Raw genomic sequence first — 19,940 nt, forward strand, 5'->3', positions numbered from 1 at the left:
TTCTTGTGGAGGAAGATATTTAGAAGCCAAGATCATCTGGGTATTCAGTGTGTTCATCACTATTTTTCTGTCATTGCTCTAGGAACTCTCAAGGGACCGAGATAGGAAAATATATATGCATGTATGTATCCGTATGCATGTATGTATATACATGTATACATATATGTTTAAATATGTACACATGCATGCATATACAAGTTCATGGCAATCTCTCTGGCTGTTTTTGAACATCCACAAATTTGTTGTCACTCTTTCCACCAAAGGGTATGTTGATGTCGCCTTCACTTGAACTGGGTTAACCTGTGACTCATGTGTAATCAGATGATTATGGCAGAAATGATGCTACATGATTTCTGAGGCCAGGTCAGAAAATGCTATGCAGCTTCTGCCTTGTTCACCAGAATACTTCCACAGAAGCCCTGTGCTAGCATGTAAGAAGTTCAACTACCCTGGGGATTCCAGATGATTCCAGCCCCCAGGCCAGGTCACCCCCAGTTGAAGCCCCAGACACCATGGAGCAGGGTCATTCTGTGCCCTCATGTGCTTGCCTGGATTCCTGACCCACAGGATATGCAAACAGAAAAAGTGATTGTTTTATGCAACTAAATTTCAGGAAGGTCTGTCATATAGCAACAAATAACTAGAACAACTTCCAATTCTAGTACCTCAGAATTCCATCTAGATTTCTCCCTTTTTATGTTTCCAAATCATTTTTCCAACATTGAGAAAACTGGCTGTCATTGTTCACAAAATATTCACTCATTTGCTCAGTCATATGACTTATCTGCTTAGTGCAAGCAATCGTCCCACCATCCTGGTTTCATCTTCACCCCTCCCCCATCTGTTCCCTTGGCCACTAGGCATACAGCTGCCTTCATGCACTCCCCCACTGCACACACACATGAGCACTTCTGGGCAGCCAGGTGTACTGATGCTGCCATGACTCCATCCCATCCCAACTCTACTTCCTCAGCTGCAGGGCATGCTTTTGCCTCTGTGAAGAAAAGGGAAGAGAAGAGGGAAAGAGGGGAGAAGGAAGAGACATTCTGTTTGTTATTTTTATTTTATTATAGCTGTAGGGAATCTCATGGTCTAGACTTAGACAACAGTTGGCAAGTTACAGCTGTACAGACATTGGTAGAGCTGTGGTATAGTCCACTGTGCTCCAGTATGTAAAGGACATTTAACTGTAAAACTCATCCTGACTGAATTTCACCATATATTTCCCTAGCAGTGTTCTCTTCTCTCTGACCTTTAGCTCCTTAGTTATCCAGGGGTCTGCTTTTCATTTTACTTGCATCCTCTCTCATTTGAGCTGCCTTTCATTCTCACTTTTCAGTTTGCTAGGCTTCTCCTTGGATCACCCTCAGAAGTACCTGGGCAACACTCAAGGAGGGACTGGGGATTGCACAACAGTGGCTGGGAATGAGCGCCAAAGGAATTCTTTTTATTACGCACAAAATGACCCTGTGTTTACAACCTGAAGAGAAGCTCATTTAATACATACGCACTTTGAAAAGGAGAGTGTTGTTTATCAAGTGTGTAGTCTTTCTTTTCAGTGTGATAGAACTGAATGAGAACCCTGGTTTGCTGTTGTAGTCTCTGTCAAATCACTTCCTTCTCTTAGCCTCAGGTTTTTTTTTGACAAAATATACTACTTCTTACCTTACAGAATTAGTACCTAGAAAATTACACAAGTGTTCTTAGACTTTCGAGTGAGTTTCTTTGCAAAGAAAGGGTCACTTGATTAAACCATTTAATCATTAAGTGGTCATTAAACCATTTTTTGGTCACTTGATCCCTGTAAGCTCTATATTGTATGGATTCTTAGTTTGTGCTCATGTGTATTTCCCACTGAATGTTGAGACTAGAGATAATAGGTTCTATCCCCGACTCTAGAATAAAGTCGAGTTCTCAGTGTTTGTATAAGACCCTTCCCACTTGAGGCCCTGAGCTTCCCACATTTATATTAAGAGACTAGGCTATCTTAGGTTCCCAAGTCTGAATTCCTATTAGAAATGTCTGGTGAAATTTTAAAAAATACAGATTCCTCTGATGTCACCTAGACTTAATGAATCAGAATATGCACAGTTGGGGCCTGCTTGTTTGTTTTATTCAAAAGAGCTCTGATGTGATTTATGTTGTAGCCACCCAGCTAAGCCCTGCTAGATGATCCGGAGAATCATCTTAGAGAGACAGCATGACATGGTAACTGAGACCTCTGTTCAGGGAACAGGTGGGCATAGGTTCAAATATCAGCTCCCCCTGCCCCAAATACTTAGCTGGGTGACCTTGGGCAAGTCATTTAACATCTTCCAACCTTGTTTGTAAAATAGAGAGAGTAATACTATGATCCATGCATAATCTCCGGGTTAGCTAAGAGTCTCCCAACAGACATAACATGCATGTAATACTTGAAATTGATCAAATTGCTTCCAACTCCCAAATTGGCCTGTGGAAGTCCAAGTCCTGCTCAAGGTTTATACGAATCCCTGGAAGATATTTTAGTTTCCCTTGATATGATGCTCTGCTCACCTCTTCTCCTCGCTGCATTGACTTAAGCATCGTTTTCTCCTTCAGTTTGCATTAACTGTAACAACACAATCACTCACATTAGTGTGCATAAGTTTGGGAGACTTTACTCGAGCATTTGGGGGGCTTCCCTGGAAGGCTGTGCACAGACCTCTGTCTTGAGGCTCTCTGCTTCTCCATTTCTCTCTTTCTTTTGTTCCCACTCATCCCCTTCATCCTGCAAGGCCTAAAAGCAGGGCATTGGCCACTTTTCTCAGGTTTTAATACCAAACATACCTATCTAAAGCCATTAAGTTTTCAGAAGAACAAAGCTCTTTCTATCTGACAGGCTTCATCCTCCTTCGAACGTACTTGTGGTTTGGGGATAGCAAGCAGACACTCTTGGTTTGCTGTCTGCCTTTGTTTTTGTTCTTGTTCCACATGTAAAGCACTTAGCACAGTTCTGGCATCTGTGGTTCTCTGATCATGTGTGACACAGCTACACAGATGCAGCCCAGCCACCCTTGCCTTCTGGGGATGTGACTTCCGCTATACCCGCACAGGCAAGCCACATTTCTTTTTATTGGAAACCAGCTGGTATCAACTGCTTTCCTCAAATCCAATTTAGTATATAAATACAGGCATAGCTGGAGAATGATATCTGAGTATGAGGGGTTCAGAAGTCTAAAATCAGACTCTAAAACAGTGATTGCTAACATTAATTGATTGCCAATCAAGCACTTCCTGTATAATTTCTTTCATCCTTTCAAGTATCTCTGCTTTTTTTTTTTTTTTCCGTAGAAGGAAACAGCCTCAAGGAGATAAAATGGCTGAGTCAGAATTTGAATTCAGAGCATGTTGCTACAAAACCTTGGCTTGTCCTACTGCATCAGATTCTCTTCTAAATAAATAATATAGAGGTCTGATCTTTGTTACATTGCAGAGGGGTTAACTGATCCTAAAAGAAGGGTTATCCACACACATAGAGATCTAATAATGAAATCATTGTAATTTAATGATAATAGTTTATTTGTTCTTCAATAGTTAAAGCGAACTTTATCTGTAACTTCATAGTGCATGCCCTTGTCCAAAACATAGGCAATTTAAAAAAGAAGATAAAAAATGATTCAATGTTTCCCTATATCTTAGTGACTTTATAATAGAACTGATCAACTCTGTGTCTGCTTGTCAGAAAAATGGCAGGAAAAATATAGTTGGTTCACACATTTGAGGCCTTGTGACTCAAGGAGGTAGATATAAATATTTGTGGCGATTCCTACCTTAACAATTCTTAATATAAACTCATGAAGACTAGCATTGTGCTTAAATTTCTCGCTTGTAATTCAATTTGGAAAAATAACATGCAGAGAGGGGAATAAAATGGATACAATACATAGAAAATATATATCAGAAAGATTTCGGTCATAGATACAGAAAATATATATCAGAAAGATTTTGGTCATAGATACAATAGACACTTATATATTACTTTACAGCCTATAAAATACACAGTTATTAACTCCTTCCCTCCCTATAATGATGGAAGTCTTATTATCATCACAGAATGGATGAATGGATGAGAGAGCTTAGGCTTAGAAAACTGTGCAGTGTTGCTCAAAACGACACAGTAAAGGACATATCCAGGAATTAACCATGGAGTCTTTTGTCACTAAACTTTATATTCTCGCCATCATGTCATTTTAGAGCAAAGCAGGTAAATAAACAAGGGTAAGGTTTGGCTATAATCTGTACAATTTTTCATAGGCCAAACCTCAGGTTAATCAATAGCAAAAAAAAAAAAATCAATAGTTCAATCATTCATTCAATTACTATGTATTTAGTTCTCACAATGTGCCAGGCAAATGGCAGGCATATCCAGGAATGCACAAGACACAAGGTCCCAAGCTGCATGGAGCTTGCAGACAAAAAGGGAAGGGAACAATAAGTAAGCATAGGATCTGCCCATTTGCAGATCCATTAGAAAGAACAGACAATTAATGTTTCGATCTATGTTGATATAAGTTTCCCACTGTTTTTATCAGCAAATTCCGGGATAAGAGGCAAGGCACCTGGGCACCTGGTAATCCCAAGGTGCCCTGAGTAAGAGTCTGTAGCAGTAGATCAGACATCAGTGAAATGCAGCATCCAGCCTCCCCTCTCGCAGCCCGTGGTCTCTGTCGTCTTATGTCTGACAATGCACCTTTTGTTCAAACATACCAAAGATTGATTTACCCATGGTTTACCAGAGACTTGTGTAACAAAAACACCTGACACTTTACTGTTTCCTTTACTTAGTTTTTAGTCAAAGAAAAATAAACATATTGGAAACTCTGCAGCCAATAGTCTTTAGAGACTTAGGGAAATCTACATTCCCATTTCTAAAAACGTCAACATTTAATACAGATGAGGTTTTTAGTTTCAAGGTTTTTTTTTAATTGAAATATAGTTGATTTACAATAATTTTACATTAGTTTCAGATGTACAGCATGGTGATTCAGCATTTTTACAGATTATACTCCTTCAAAAATTATTATAGAGGGCTTCCCTGGTGGCGCAGTGGTTGAGAGTCCGCCTGCCGATGCAGGGGACGCGGGTTCGTGCCCCGGTCCGGGAGGATCCCACGTGCCGCGGAGTGGCTGGGCCCATGAACCATGGCCGCTGGGGCTGCACGTCCGGAGCCTGTGCTCCGCAACGGGAGAGGCCACAACAGTGAAAGGCCCGCGTACCACAAAAAAAAAAAAAAAAATTATTATAAGATAATGGCTATAATTCCTTGTGCTGTATAATATATCCTTGTTGCGTATCTATTTTATACAGAGTAGTTTGTATCTCTTAATTTACCCCTAACTTGCCCCTCCCCTCTTCCCTCTCCCCTCTGGCAACCACTAGATTGTTTTCTATATCTATGAGTCTGTTTCTGTTTTGTTATGTACATTCATTTGTATTATTTTTTAGATTCCACATTTAAGTGATATCATACAGCATTTGTCTTTGACTTATTTCACTAAGCATAATATTCTCTAGGTTACATCCACATTGCTGCAAATAGCAGAGTTTCATTATTTTTTATGGCTGAGTAATATTCCATTATATATCTTCTTTATCCTTTCTTCTGTTTATGGACACCTGGGTTGCTTCCATGTGTTGACTATTGTAAATCATGGTGCTGTGAACATTGGGATGCATGTATCTTTTCAAATTAGTTTTCTTGTTTTTTCTGGATATATACCCAGGAGTGGAATTGCTGGATCATATGATAGTTCTATTTTTAGTTTTTTGAGGAAGTTCCATACAGTTTTCCAAAGTGGCTGCACAAATTTATCAAGTTTTTTCTTTTAGTATGTTTTCTTTAATAAATGATTATGCATTAAAATACCTTTTAGGTATTTGATACATACAGAATAATATATGTAAGCTTTACGTATGCTATAACGCATGATAATATAATCAGCAGTTTTGAATTCAGCATCCAATTCAAAGACAAGAACATGACCTTTGATTTACATCGACCAGTGTGTTCCTCCCCATCCATCTCACTGCTTTGTTATTTGTATGGAAATATATTTTAAAAGTCAGAGTATTATCCAACTTTTAGCAAAAAGTAGCAATCCTTTGCCCCTTTTCATCACCGAGTCTTATTTCCCTGAGATTCACAATTTCAACACTTCAAAATATTTCTTTGGGTGTTTGCTTCCATTTTTCTAAATTATGCAATATATATTTTTAGTCTTAATTTTAAACATTATCCATTGACTTAACTGTGATGATCTGGCTACTGTTTTACAATGTGCTCCATGGCCCATCCTTTGTACCAGCACATAAGCACACATATTTTCCTTCCCTTAACTTTTCAAGATAGCTCTGTCACACTTTTAATTAAATAAACATTTCAGTGTTTATATTATTAGACTGTGTAAATATTTTCAAAACGGAGCCATGAAATACAGCATAATTATTTCCTTTCTTTGTATAAATTTTCCTCCCCTTGGGTTAAAAATTATCTTAATAATCCATTTGTTCAGGAACTTTTTTAAGCCTCCAAATATCCACCAGAACAGTAAAATTTTTATTATTTTTGTTTAAAAAATCTATGTATCTATATATCAATCATCTATATGTGTTGGTGTATGTCTGTGTATCTATGTATGTATGTATATAATGTATCTATTTTTTCTCCTTAGAGATCTCCCTCCTGGAGCCCACCATCCTAATACTAATTGCTCTCCAGGCTTTTCAAACAGCTCTTACATTAATCATTCCCTTTAGCATCATCCTAGGGACCCCTTTTGTCTCATCTTCAGTATAAAAGCTACTATTTTCTGAATCCCAACCTCATCTTGTTTACATTTCGGTGCCTTATTTTAATGCGGCATATGAGCTTCCTGTGTAAAGTTAATTTTTGAGCCCTTGCACATTTCAACCTGTCCTTATTTTACTTTTACATTTGAATGAGAGTCTAGAAAATCAGATGTTAGAAATTCTTTACCATTTTAAACACCTTGCTCCATTTTGAGAACTGTGAGGACATTTTGATCCCCAATACTTTGTTTATGAACTTGTTTACTCCCTGAAAATTCTAATGGTCTTCCCAACATCCTCAGTGTTCCTGATCTTAACCATGTTGTGCCTTGATTTGTATTTGTATAAGTATTTCACATACATACATATACACACTTATTTCCTCCCCTCCACTACCTCTGGTCCTTCTTTTTGGAACCTCTACTACTTATTTCTTGGATTTTAGAGTTGATTTTCTAATATTATAACATTTTCTTCTCCTATTTTCCATATATTTATCTATTATCTCTACTTTCTGGGGTGTTTTCTCTACATTATTTTTCAATTCAATTTGAAAATATTTTTGAGGGGCAATTGTGATTTTAATTTCTAATAACATTTTTTGCTCAGAGCATTTTTTTATAGCATCATATCCTTGTTTTGTGACTATAATAATTTCTTTTACAAATATTAAGCCTCTGATTATAGTTTCACATTTTGGGTTTTACCTTTTTTTAGAGTCTGCCTACTAATGTCTGGGAATACTTGACTATCCATTTATATTTAGGGATAAAGAATAAATATGGGTGGGGTTTGTTGATTTATTGGGTTGCCCTCTTTGTATGATGACGTAGTAATGACCGAGTTGTTTCAGTGGAATCCTCAAAAGTCATTATCTTCTGTTTATTCCTATGGATCAGTCAGTACCCCCAGAGAAGAACTCCCTTCAATCTCCTGACTGCCTTTTAGTTGGCCAAAGAGGGTAGGGAGGGTGTGGTCACCATCAAGAATATTCACTAAGTTCTCTTATTTTCAAAGTGGCATATCATGTCTACCCTCTCCCTTACTGGCCTTCCCCCTTTAAATCATCCCTCATTCTACATCCTCACATGACAAAATGCCTCCCCCTAGAATCATGAAGGAACAGTTGCCTGGCTGCACAGGGCATGCAAGAGCATCTGGGGCTCTAACTCCTTGTATAGATTCTTCATTAGTCTGGGCTTTTCACCCTATACCTTCCAAGCTACCTAACACCTTCCATTTTTGAGCTTTTCCAGGGTTCTGTGATGCAAATCAGCTTTTTTTTTTTTTAAATTAATATCCCTTTAGAAAGGCACTTGGGTTTCAGGATTTTCCAGTTTGTTATGTCAGTTACTACTTCTTCACTTACTTTTCATCTTCCAAGAGCTTGTTAATGCCTTTTTTCCAGGTCATCTTCTTTCTGATTAATTTCATTATTATCATTTTCTTGGTGATTCAGAAAGAAACATAGAAAAAACACATATGCTAAATTAGCATTTTAACTGAAAGTCTCCTGCTTTATGTTCATGTAATATTAACTTGTATGATGCAAATTATATAAATACAGGTTATTTGAATATTATGACTATTGACAAAGATAATATAAATGTATTCTTTCCAGAATAGCAGAATGCAGTAGAAATCCTGGAACCCATTCCTTTGCTATTATTTCTTAGAACTACTCTACATAGGGATTTTTAGGTCTCATGTACTTTTTTTTTAACATCTTTATTGGCGTATAATTGCTTTACAATAGTGTGTTAGTTTCTGCTTTATAACAAAGTGAATCAGCTATACATATACATATATCCCCATATCTCCTCCCTCTTGTGTCTCCCTCCGACCCTCCCTATCCCACCCCTCTAGGTGGACACAAAGCACCAAGCTGATCTCCCTGTGCTATGCGGCTGCTTCCCACTAGCTATCTATTTTACATTTGGTAGTGTATATATGCCCATGCCACTCTCTCACTTCGTCCCAATTAACACTTCCCACTCCCCATGTCCTCAAGTCCATTCTCTACGTCTGCGTCTTTATTCCTGTCCTGTCTTTGGGTTCTTCAGAACCATTTTTTTTTAATTTTTTTTTTTAGATTCCATATATATGTGTTAGCATACGGTATTTGTTTTTCTCTTTCTGACTTACTTCACTCTATATGACAGTCTCTGGATCCACCCACCTCACTACAAATAACTCAATTTCGTTTCTTTTTATGGCTGAGTAATATTCCATTGTATATATGTGCCACATCTTCTTTATCTATTCATCTGTCAATGGACACTTAGGTTGCTTTCATGTCCTGGCTATTGTAAATAGTGCTGCAATGAACATTGTGGTACATGACTCTTTTTGAATTATGGTTTTCTCAGGGTATATGCCCAGTAGTGGGATTGCTGGGTCATATGGTAGTTATAGTTTTAGTTTTTAAGGAACCTCCGTACTGTTCTCCATAGTGGCTGTATCAATTTACATTCCCAACAACAGTGCAAGAGGGTTCCCTTTTCTCCACACCCCATTCAGCATTTATTGTTTGTAGATTTTTTGATGATGGCCATTCTGACTGGTGTGAGGTAATACCTCATTGTAACTTTGATTTGCATTTCTCTAACGATTAGTGATGTTGAGCATCCTTTCATGTGTTTGTTGGCAATCTGTATGTCTTCTTTGGAGAAATGTCTATTTAGGTCTTCTGCCCATTTTTGGATTGGGTTGTTTAGTTTTGATATTGAGCTGCATGAGCTGCTTGTAAAAGTTGGAGATTAATCCTTTGTCAGATGCTTCATTTGCAAATATTTTCTCCCATTCTGAGGGTTGTCTTTTCATCTTCTTTATGGTTTCCTTTGCTGTGCAATAGCTTTTAAGATTCATTAGGTCCCATTTGTTTATTTTTGTTTTTATTTCCATTTCTCTAGGAGGTGGGTCAAAAAGGATCTTGCTGTGATTTATGTCATAGAGTGATCTGCCTATATTTTCCTTTAAGAGTTTTATAGTGTCTGGCCTTACATTTAGGTCTTTAATCCATTTTGAGTTGATTTTTGTGTATGGTGTTACAGAGAGTTCCAATTTCATTCTTTTGCATCTTGCTGTCCAGTTTTCCGAGCACCACTTATTGAAGAGGCTGTCTTTTCTCCATTGTATATTCTTGCCTCCTTTATCACAAATAAGGTGACCATATGTGCGTGGGTTTACCTCTGGGCTTTCTATCCTATTCGATTGATCTATAGTTCTGTTTTTGTGCCAGTACCATACTGCCTTGATTCCTGTAGCTTTGTAGTATAGTCTGAAATCTGGGAGTCTGATTCCTCCAGCTCCAGTTTTCTTTCTTAAGATTGCTTTGGCTATTCAGGGTCTTTTGTGTTTCCATACAAATTGTGAAATTTTTTGTTCTAGTTCTGTGAACAATGCCATTGGTAGTTTGATAGGGATTGCATGGAATCTGTAGATTTCTTTGGGTAGTATAGTCATTTTCACAATGTTGATTCTTCCAATCCAAGAACATGGTATATCTCTCCATCTGTTTGTATCATCTTTAATTTCTTTCATCAGTGTCTTATAGTTTTCTGCATACAGGTCTTTTGTATCCTTAGGTAGGTTTATTCCTAGGTATTTTATTCTTTTTGTTGCAGTGGTAAATGGGAGTGTTTCCTTAATTTCTCTTTCAGATTTTTCATCATTAGTGTTTAGGAATGCAAGAGATTTCTGTTCATTAATTTTGTATCCTGCTACTTTACCAAATTCCTTTATTAGCTCTAGTAGTTTTCTGGTAGCATGTTTAGGATTCTCTATGTATAGTGTCATGTCATCTGCAAACAGTGACAGCTTTACTTCTTCTTTTCCAATTTGGCTTCCTTTTATTTCTTTTTCTTTTCTGATTGCTGTGGCTAAAACTTCCAAAACTATGTTGAATAATAGTGGTGACAGTGGACAACCTTGTCTTGTTCCTGATCATACAGGAAATGGTTTCAGGTTTTCACCATTGAGAATGATGTTGGCTGTGGGTTTGTCATATATGGCCTTTATTATGTTGAGGTAAGTTCCCTCTATGCCTACTTTCTGGAGGGTTTTATCATAAATGGGTGTTGAATTTTGTCGAAAGCTTTTTCTGCACCTATTGAGATAATCATATGGTTTTTCTCCTTCAGTTTATTAATATGGTTTATCACATTGATTGATTTGGATATACTGAAGAATTCTTGCATTCCTGGGATAAACCCCACTTGATCATGGTGTATGATCCTTTTAATGTGCTGTTGGATTCTGTTTGCTAGTATTTTGTTGAGGATTTTTACATCTGTGTTCATCAGTGATATCCACCTATAGTTTTCTTTCTTTGTGACATCTTTGTCTGGTTTTGGTATCAGGGTGATGGTGGCCTTATAGAATGAGTTTGGGAGTATTCCTCCCTCTGCTATATTTTGAAAGAATTTGAGAAGGGTAGGTGCTGGCTCTTCTCTAAATGTTTGACAGAATTCGCCTGTGAAGCCATCTGGTCCTGGGGTTTGTTTGTTGGAAGATTTTTAATCAGTCTCAATCCCAGTGCTTGTGATTGGCCTGTTTATATTTTCTGTTTCTTCCTGGTTAAGTCTCGGAAGGTTGTGGTTTTCTAAGAATTTGTCAATTTCTTCCATGTTGTCCGTTTTATTGGCATATAGTTGCTTGTAGTAATCTCTCATGATCCTTTGTATTTCTGCAGTGTCAGTTGTTACTTCTCCTTTTTCATTTCTAATTCTATTGATTTGAGTCTTCTCCCTTTTTTTCTTGTTGAGTGTGGCTAATGGTTTATCAATTCTTTTTATCTTCTCAAACAACCAGCTTTTAGTTTTATTGATCTTTGCTATGATTTCCTTCATTTCTTTTTCATTTATTTGTGAACTGATTTTTATGATTTCTTTCCTTCTGCTAACTTTGGGGTTTCTTTGTTTTTCTTTCTCTAATTGCTCTAGGTGTAAGGTTAGGTTATTTATTTGAGATGTTTCCTGTTTTTTGAGGTAGGATTTTATTGCTGTAAACTTGCCTTTTAGAGCTGCTTTTGCTGCATCCCATAAGTTTTGGGTCATCGTGTTTTCATTGTCATTTGTTTCTAGGTATTTTTTGATTTCTTCTTTGATTTCTTCAGTGAACTCTTGGTTATTTAGTAGTGTATTGTTTATCCTCCATGTGTTTGTACTTTTTACAGATTTTGTCCTGTAATTGATATCTAGTCTCATAGTGTTATGGTCAGAAAAGGTACTTGATATGATTTCAGTTTTCATAAACTTACCGACGCTTGATTTCTGACCCAAGATATGATCTATCCTGGAGAATATTCCATGAGCCCTTGAGAAGAAAGTGTATTCTGTTGTTTTTGGGTGGAATGTCCTGTAAATATCAATTAAGTCCACCTTGTTTAATATATCATTTAAAGCTTGCATTTCCTTATTTATTTTCATTTTGGATGATCTGTCCATTGGTGAAAGTGGGGTGTTGAAGTGCTCGTACTAGGAGCACCTACTAGGAGCATAGTAGGAGCACGTGATTTGACAAAAATGCTTGTGAATGTTATGCCAGTGAAAGTTCAGGGATATGTGAGAATAAGTGGCAAGGAGCCCTTAGGAACTACAGGAGGAGAGGCCTTTCTGAGGAGATGAATATTCATTGAGACATGGAGGTTGAGTAAGGACTGGCCAGGATAACAGGTTTGAGCATGTGTGCACATGTGCATTTACTGAAGGTGTTAGAAAATACTGGGGAATTAAAGAGCTTCAGCCAAAGGCTGACATACTTAGAGTAAATTTGAGATGCTAAGTACAGATGAAGAGCGAAGGGGAACACTGGAGGATCTTTTTAAAAAGAAGCCTGAAAAAATCAGATTTTAATTTTAGAAATGTTTCTCTAACTGATATGTGGTTGCTTAGGAGGGAGGGGGTGGGGGAGAGATGGAGTGGGAGTTTGGGACTAGCAGATGCAAACTATTATATACAGGATGGATAAACAATAAGGTCTTACTGTATAGCACAGAGAACTATATTCAATATCCTGTGATAAACCATAATGGAAAGGAAAGTGGAAAAGAATACATATTATATATATATATGTACCTGAATCACTTTGCTGTAGAGCAGAAATTAACACACATTGTAAATCAACTATACATCAATAAAATAAATTAAAAAACCAAAGAAATCAATTTGAATAACAATGATAAAAAAAGAAACATATGTCTAGCTTTAGAGTACAGAATGAACTACAGAGGGGCAAGAGTAGAAGTTAGAAGTTCAGATAGAAGGCTGCTGTTGATATCCAAGAAGAAAAGGATTGGGTCACAGTATGCTTATGGTGTGTTGGAAAGAAATGGATGAATTTTAGAAGTATTAGATAGATGAATCAAAGGGACTTGTCGATGGATTAGATTTGAGATAAGACAAGAGAAAAACTGAGCATTACTATCCATTCATTCATTCATTCATTTGGCTTAGACACCTGAGTGCAAGTTCCTTTTGAAAGGGAACATGTATGGTAAAGCATATTGAGATGGTAGATTATCAATAATTTCAATTTAGACATACCTGCAGGTCATTCAAGTTGAAATTTCATGTAAGAAATTGGATGTGCTTTGGAGCCAGGAGTTCTTCTAGACTGCATGTGGCTCTGAAATAATCAGCATAACAGGGTGAAATTGGATCCACAAGAGTAGATGAGATCATTCAAGAAGGGCATGACTACTGAGAAGGAATATGAGCCTGGAATTCATCTCTGAGGAAAACCAGCATTTAGAGGACAGCTAGAGGAAGAGAAATCTCTAGGGCAGTTTGAGACAAAGTCACTAGAGAAGTGGAAAGTAACCAAGTCACGTGAACTGTCAATGAAGGAAAGAGAATAGCGTGTTTCAAGAAGAAAAGGAGGGTCAATTAAGTCAACAATTGAAAGGTGCCCAAAGATTGGGCAACAAGGAAGTCACTGATGATCTTGTTGAAAGTGTTTCAGTGAAGAGGTGGGAGAAGCCTAATTGGAGAGGTTTGAAAAGTGGCTGGGAAATGGAGATACATAAACAGCTAGTGTAGACAAGATTTTCAAGAAGCTTGGCTAAGGAGGGGGAAGAAAGAACTGGAAGATAGAAGGGGAGGCAAGAGGGAGGAGAAAGAGTTGTTCTAGACTGTTTATAGGGAGAGAATTGAACATGTGTAAAATGTTGGAAAAAGACAGTGGGGAGGAGGAGGTAGAGAATGCGACAGGGATGTGCCTCAAGGAAGGGATCTGAAAAGTCAAGAAAGGATTGGGCGTATGTATTGTGTAGCACAGATATAGAAACTTTCTTTTCCTTTCCTTTCTTTCTTTCTTTTTTTTTGAGATGAACAAGGGAAGATGGATACATATAAAGCTAAATGTACAGGTCTACTTGTGAACAGTTGAGGACATTTATTTCTAATGTTTTCATGTAGTTGTCTAAAAGGAACTGAAATAATCTTCTGCAAGTGGGGTGGCAGAGAGAATGTAGAAATTTTGAAATAATTATTGTGGAGAAAAGGAAATGAAAACATAACTGAAATTGCCTTGAAGAGTGAAGGGTTAAATGGAAACAGATGATCATAATTTCATAATGACATCACATGTCTGTGTTGTAGAAAAATGTTGGCTTTGCAGCCACAAAGAGCTGGATTTGAATTCTGCTCAACAGCATGACAGTAAATTAATTAAATTTCCTGAGTCTTCATTTTGTCATCTGTACAATGGGGTAATTTTATCTACTTTGCAGAATTGGGCATTGACAGCCCTTGGCACAGAATAGCTATTATTTTTATTAATACATTTTTTCTTTTGATGACTATCCAAGATGTATTTTGTTCCAAGTTTAAAAAAACATATTCTCCAAAAATTACTAAGGACATTTACTTCTTTCCATATGATTATAAAAAGTAGCTCTGTCAGTGTTTTCCAATGTATGTTCTTCAGAGATATTAATTCCTTATGATGTTACTATTTACTGGGACAGACCACTTTTAGTGATCAAATGTGTTCGGGAAATGTTTCTTTACATTTACATTACAGTAAAGAAATTGGTTTCTTTAATATGACTTAGTGTCTTTAACATGCCCACGTGCATTATGAATGTTCACAAGAAACATAATGTGTGACAGTACCCAAGGTTTAGGATCAATATTCTCCTTTTGGAGGGGCAACACAAGGGACCAATGTTCTGTAGAAATCTTCAGTAAAGATTCCTTCTGACCAGAGACCTCTTTTAAGTTGATAGAGAAGATTGTTAAAACCTAATTAATGGTAGAAAAGAGATATCTGCAGCATTATTCATAATAATCAAGATACAGAAACAACTGAATTGTCTGCTGATAAGTGAAGGGATAAAGTAAATGTGAGATGAATATATTATTCATCCATAAAAAAGGAAGTCCTGGGACTTCCAGGTGGTCCAGTGGGTAAGACTCTGTGCTCCCACTGCAGGGGGCCTGGGTTTGATCCCTGGTCAGGGAACTAAGATCCCATAAGCTGCATGGCTGCACGGCTGCATGGCATGACCGAAAAAAAAAAAAAAAAGTTCTGGGGATCAAATGTACAGCATGGTGACCATAATTAATAATACTGTATTGTATACTTGAAATTTGCTAAGAAAGCACATCTTTAGTGTTCCCATACCAAAAAAAGATAACTATGTGAGGTGATGGATATATTAATTAGGTTGTGATAATCATTTCATAATGTATAGGTGTATCAAAACATCATGTTGTGTACCTTAAATACACATAATTTTTATTTGTCAATTTTACCGCAGTAAAGCTGGGAGGAAAATAAGTGGTAGCATGCTCATTCTTACCACTGAGAATCCCTGATGGGAATCATTAATTTCTAAATTTGTTTGCTGACATGTTTATTCTTTCTCATTTGTCTCTCATGCATGCACTCAGAGGAGTACTGAAGCTGGCTTGTATTGCCCCACAAGAGACTATTGTTAAATTTTCAGGAATTTTGTGAGTCAGCTGATGTCCTGTTGATAGCTTGAAAACAACCATGGTGGGAGTATTTACACCACAGAAATTGGCAAACACGACAGATCTGAGCTTCCTTTTCAGAAAGCCCATTGTTGAGCATTTACCAGCACACCACTGAAACTGAGTTCAGACAGTACAATATGAAAGTGAATCTGCACTCAAGGGCCTTCCTTTCTGGTGAGGAAAAATAAGAAATGGACCCAAATAAATATAAAACATGATGGAAAGTGATTCTTAACGCTTAAAACGAATAACATTGATGGAAACCTTGCTGTGTGTTTGGCATTGTCAGAAGTGCTGTTTATGTATTTTCTATCAAATTCTCAAAATCAACTTGGTGAAGTCGCTGATGTTATTATCCTTGTATTGTTAATGAAGAAGGAGGCATAGAGAGCATGAATAAGTTTTTAGTAGTTAGTAGGTGGCAGAGGCAGAAGTCTAACTCAGGGTGTCAGAATCTGGCACCCAAGCCACAGGCATTGTGTTCGATCACATCTTCCATGCGCTTAGAGGTGGTCCACTGAAGTAGTGCGGGTATTGGGACGTGGGGAAAAGGGAGGAACGAGAGCTCAGGAACACGGCAGCCTTTTGAAAATCCTTCATTTGTGCTTGTAACGCATAGACACAGCCCCTTTTCCCCACCTGCACTCCCTGCACGAGTACAAAGGAGTGAGCCGAGGTGAGCCCTGTCATTGGAGGCCTAAACTCCAATTGTCCTTCTCTCTGGCCTGGAGCCAGATCCCCTGCTCTAGTCCATGTCGTTTTTCTCTGAGGTATGCACAAAGTAGAGGTTACTTGTGTCACATCTGTTCCTGCTTTGTGGGTCCATTCGGAAAAGAGAAAAAAAAAAAATCACTGACTTTATTTTCCAAGAGAGACCCTTTAAGAAAGGCCGGATGCAGGGTGGCCAGGAGGGAAACCTGGGGACGTCCTTAAACGCGATCTTTTCAGCTTTAGCATTCATAAAGCGTACCTTGGCACGTGTGTTCAGACTCTAATGACTCCTCCGGACCCCTGTTCAGGTTTAGAATTTTAGAAACGTCACAATGTTACATTCCTTCTCCGAAAAGGAAATCGGACCACTATGTCTATATTACACACCCAGATGCAAAATCTTCACAGATAGGATTGGCTTTTCTATGGTTTTTCACCAGAACAGCTTCCCACCTTAAAGCAGCCTTGTATTTTTGAGTCCTGGTGTTTTCACTAAAAGGCTTTCTCCTGCTAAGAGCCTTTGTTTGAAATGGTAGTGTTTATTAGGGAGCCTTATTTCTTCGATTCTTCCATATCATATATTCTCTGTTTTAAAATACTCAAGGTACACAGCTGGATATGGTTATAGGCAAATTCTATGTCTACGTGGCAATTCATATTTGAAAGTAAACTGAAAAAAAATGTGGATAATTTTCAGGGCAGTGTGCGCATGACTCCTTGAAATGGGGCATCCTGTCTGGCTATAGGGCTGATTTCAGAAAAACTGGATGTTCTTTTCCTCTTCTCTTTTGGTGGATTTGTAGTAATTCAGTTAGTAAGTACACAGGTAAAAACCTCATGGCTGTGTAGAGCAAGCTCCTTTATCCTTGTGGGGAACTGCTAAGCAAGGAGAGTCACGGTAAGACCTCTATTTTCATGAGCCCCCCTCTGGTAGCTCTGTGGCGTTGGTGGGGAGACCCTGAAAGGAGAGATCAGAGAGAAGAAGAGGAAACAGGACATTGCTCACATTCATCACCAAATTAATTAGGAGTGAGGACAGGTCTTCCTTCTGGTCACTCTTGACTGCCCTACTTGAAACAATCTCTTGACTCTGAACTTTTGTGAAGGGGATGGAACATTCCTGCCTCATTGCCCTGGGTAGCTAATTCTCTTTTTTATGCACTCATCTCGTGTCTTCCCAACTATATACTGGAAGTTCTTTGTGGGCAGGAAATACGCTTTGCAATTATACATGTCCTCCTCTTTAGGCCAGAGCTTTCTACTCAAGAAGTATTTTTAAAGTTTGTATTTATTTGTTTTTGACAGATCAAAATTGTGTCCATTTAAGGCATACAATGTGATGCTTTGATATATGTGTACACGGTGAAATGATTACCACAATCAAACGAATTCACATAGCCCTCACTTCCCAGAGTCAACATTTTTGGGGGTGGACGATGGGAAGAACATTTGTGATTTACTGTCTGAGCGAATTTCAAGCATACATGGTTATCAACTGTAGTCACCAGGCTGCGCGTTAGATCTACAGAATTTATTGATCTTATAACTGGAAGTCTGTACTCTCTGATCAGTAGCTCCTCTCTCCCCTCATCCTCTAGACTCTGGGAGCTACCATTCTACTCTCTGTTGTTACGAGTTTGACTTTTTTTCTTTCTAGATTCCACGTTTCAGTGAGATCAGTATTATTTGGTTAAACGATTACTGGTAATTCTCTCTCTCGCTCTCTCTTTCCCTTCCCACTTTCCCACCCCGTGAACAGTCTACACGGAACATCCTTGATGATTTGATATCGGGATACCTCTCAGGTCTCCATTTCCATTTATTTGTTCAGACAGATCTACGTATTGGAGAGGAAATGTCTGAGTTTCCATTTCCACCTTTGAAACCTCTCTCATAGGACTCATGGCACATCATTAACCAATTTGTTCCTCAGTGTTCTTGTCTGTTAAAGAAAATTATTAAACTAAATATATATGCTAAGAGCTTGGAACAGTGCCTGGCATGTATTAGCCATTTAATACATATAATTTCCTTTCCTTTCCCAAATTTTCCTGCAATCTTGTCGTCAGTCCCATGCCAGCTACCTCATCACCTTTTGTCTTTCGGTAGCTCTCATCCTTGCTTTCTTATAAGGAAACAAAATAAATAAATACAAAGCAATTGTAATTTCATTTTTAAAAAGACATGTTTGGTCGGGAAAGAATGATGTTTTGTTGTATTGTACCACCTGATTTTGACAGTTGACTAAAATACAGTGCCACGTCTTCATTTATTGAACCAGTTACTTAGACATGTTTGTGTCCTGCAGCAATTTGAAAGCAAATTGATCTTCACTAAGTGGGGTATGGTTTACCAAAAGAAGAGGGCATTTGGAAAGAGAGTTATGGAGTGCCATTCATCATGTATTCCTCAGTCAGAATAACACAGAGAATGCCTGTATGGGTTCATTTATTGAGTACCCATTTATCGAACACCTTCAAGGCTCTAGACCAGGCAGTAGGTGCCACAGGTGACTTTAAGGTAAAAGACAGCATCTTTAATCGAAAGGTATCCATCCAGTAAGGAAGATAGATGCTCAAAAGCAAAATGACAATGCAGTGGAAGGGTTTTCTGCTGTGAACACACGATGCTTTGGGAACCCAGGATAGAAAACAAGACACAGAGGAGGTTTCCTAATGGGTGTGATGAGAATATGAATGGAGGAAATAAAAGCTCATGCAATGTCAGCACTGGGAGGACCCTTAGAGGTCACGTGGCCCAAACTTTCCTGCTGGAAACCAGGTAACCGAAGGCTAGAGAAATACCCAAGCTCTCGTGACACATTCCAGGAAGCTGGAATGAGAATCTTCTCAATTTACACATACGTCTGTGGGATGTGGGCACATGTTGCAGGTTGGGTTCTCTGGGGGCAGACACTGAGGTGCAGTTTAGTATGCAATATGCTTATTAGAGATCGATACCAGTGAAAGGCAGAGGGAGGTATGGGATTGATTGAGGGAGAAGTTACACAGCCATGCAGGCCTGGCCAGGGCTCCGCCAGGCCAGAAAGGAACTTGTCAGAGTGTCTCACGTTAGGCCAATATGGTGAGATGTAGTACTGGCCTGGCTCAGTCTCTGGATGCAGACTCTCTCAGAGAGGGTGCAGGCTCTACGAGGCAGTTCTCTGCAGCCAGGTGGGTCCAGGGTTGCCGGCAGGTGGAGGCTCTCTGCTGACTGCATCCCCGGTCCCTGGGTAGCATGACCTTCCTTAAAAGGGGACCCAGGGCAGCACATCTCCGTGCCTATCAGAACAGAACTGGATTCAACTAATACTAATATTTACTGAAAACTTACTATGTGCCAGACACTGTGTCCAGCCATTTTATATACATTATCTCATTCGAGCCTCCCAGCCACCTTTTGGGCGAAGTGTTATTATGTCATCTGTAAGTTCAC

This window comes from Hyperoodon ampullatus (genome assembly GCF_949752795.1).
Source record: "Hyperoodon ampullatus genome assembly, chromosome: 6".
NCBI classification, from domain to species: domain Eukaryota; kingdom Metazoa; phylum Chordata; class Mammalia; order Artiodactyla; family Ziphiidae; genus Hyperoodon; species Hyperoodon ampullatus.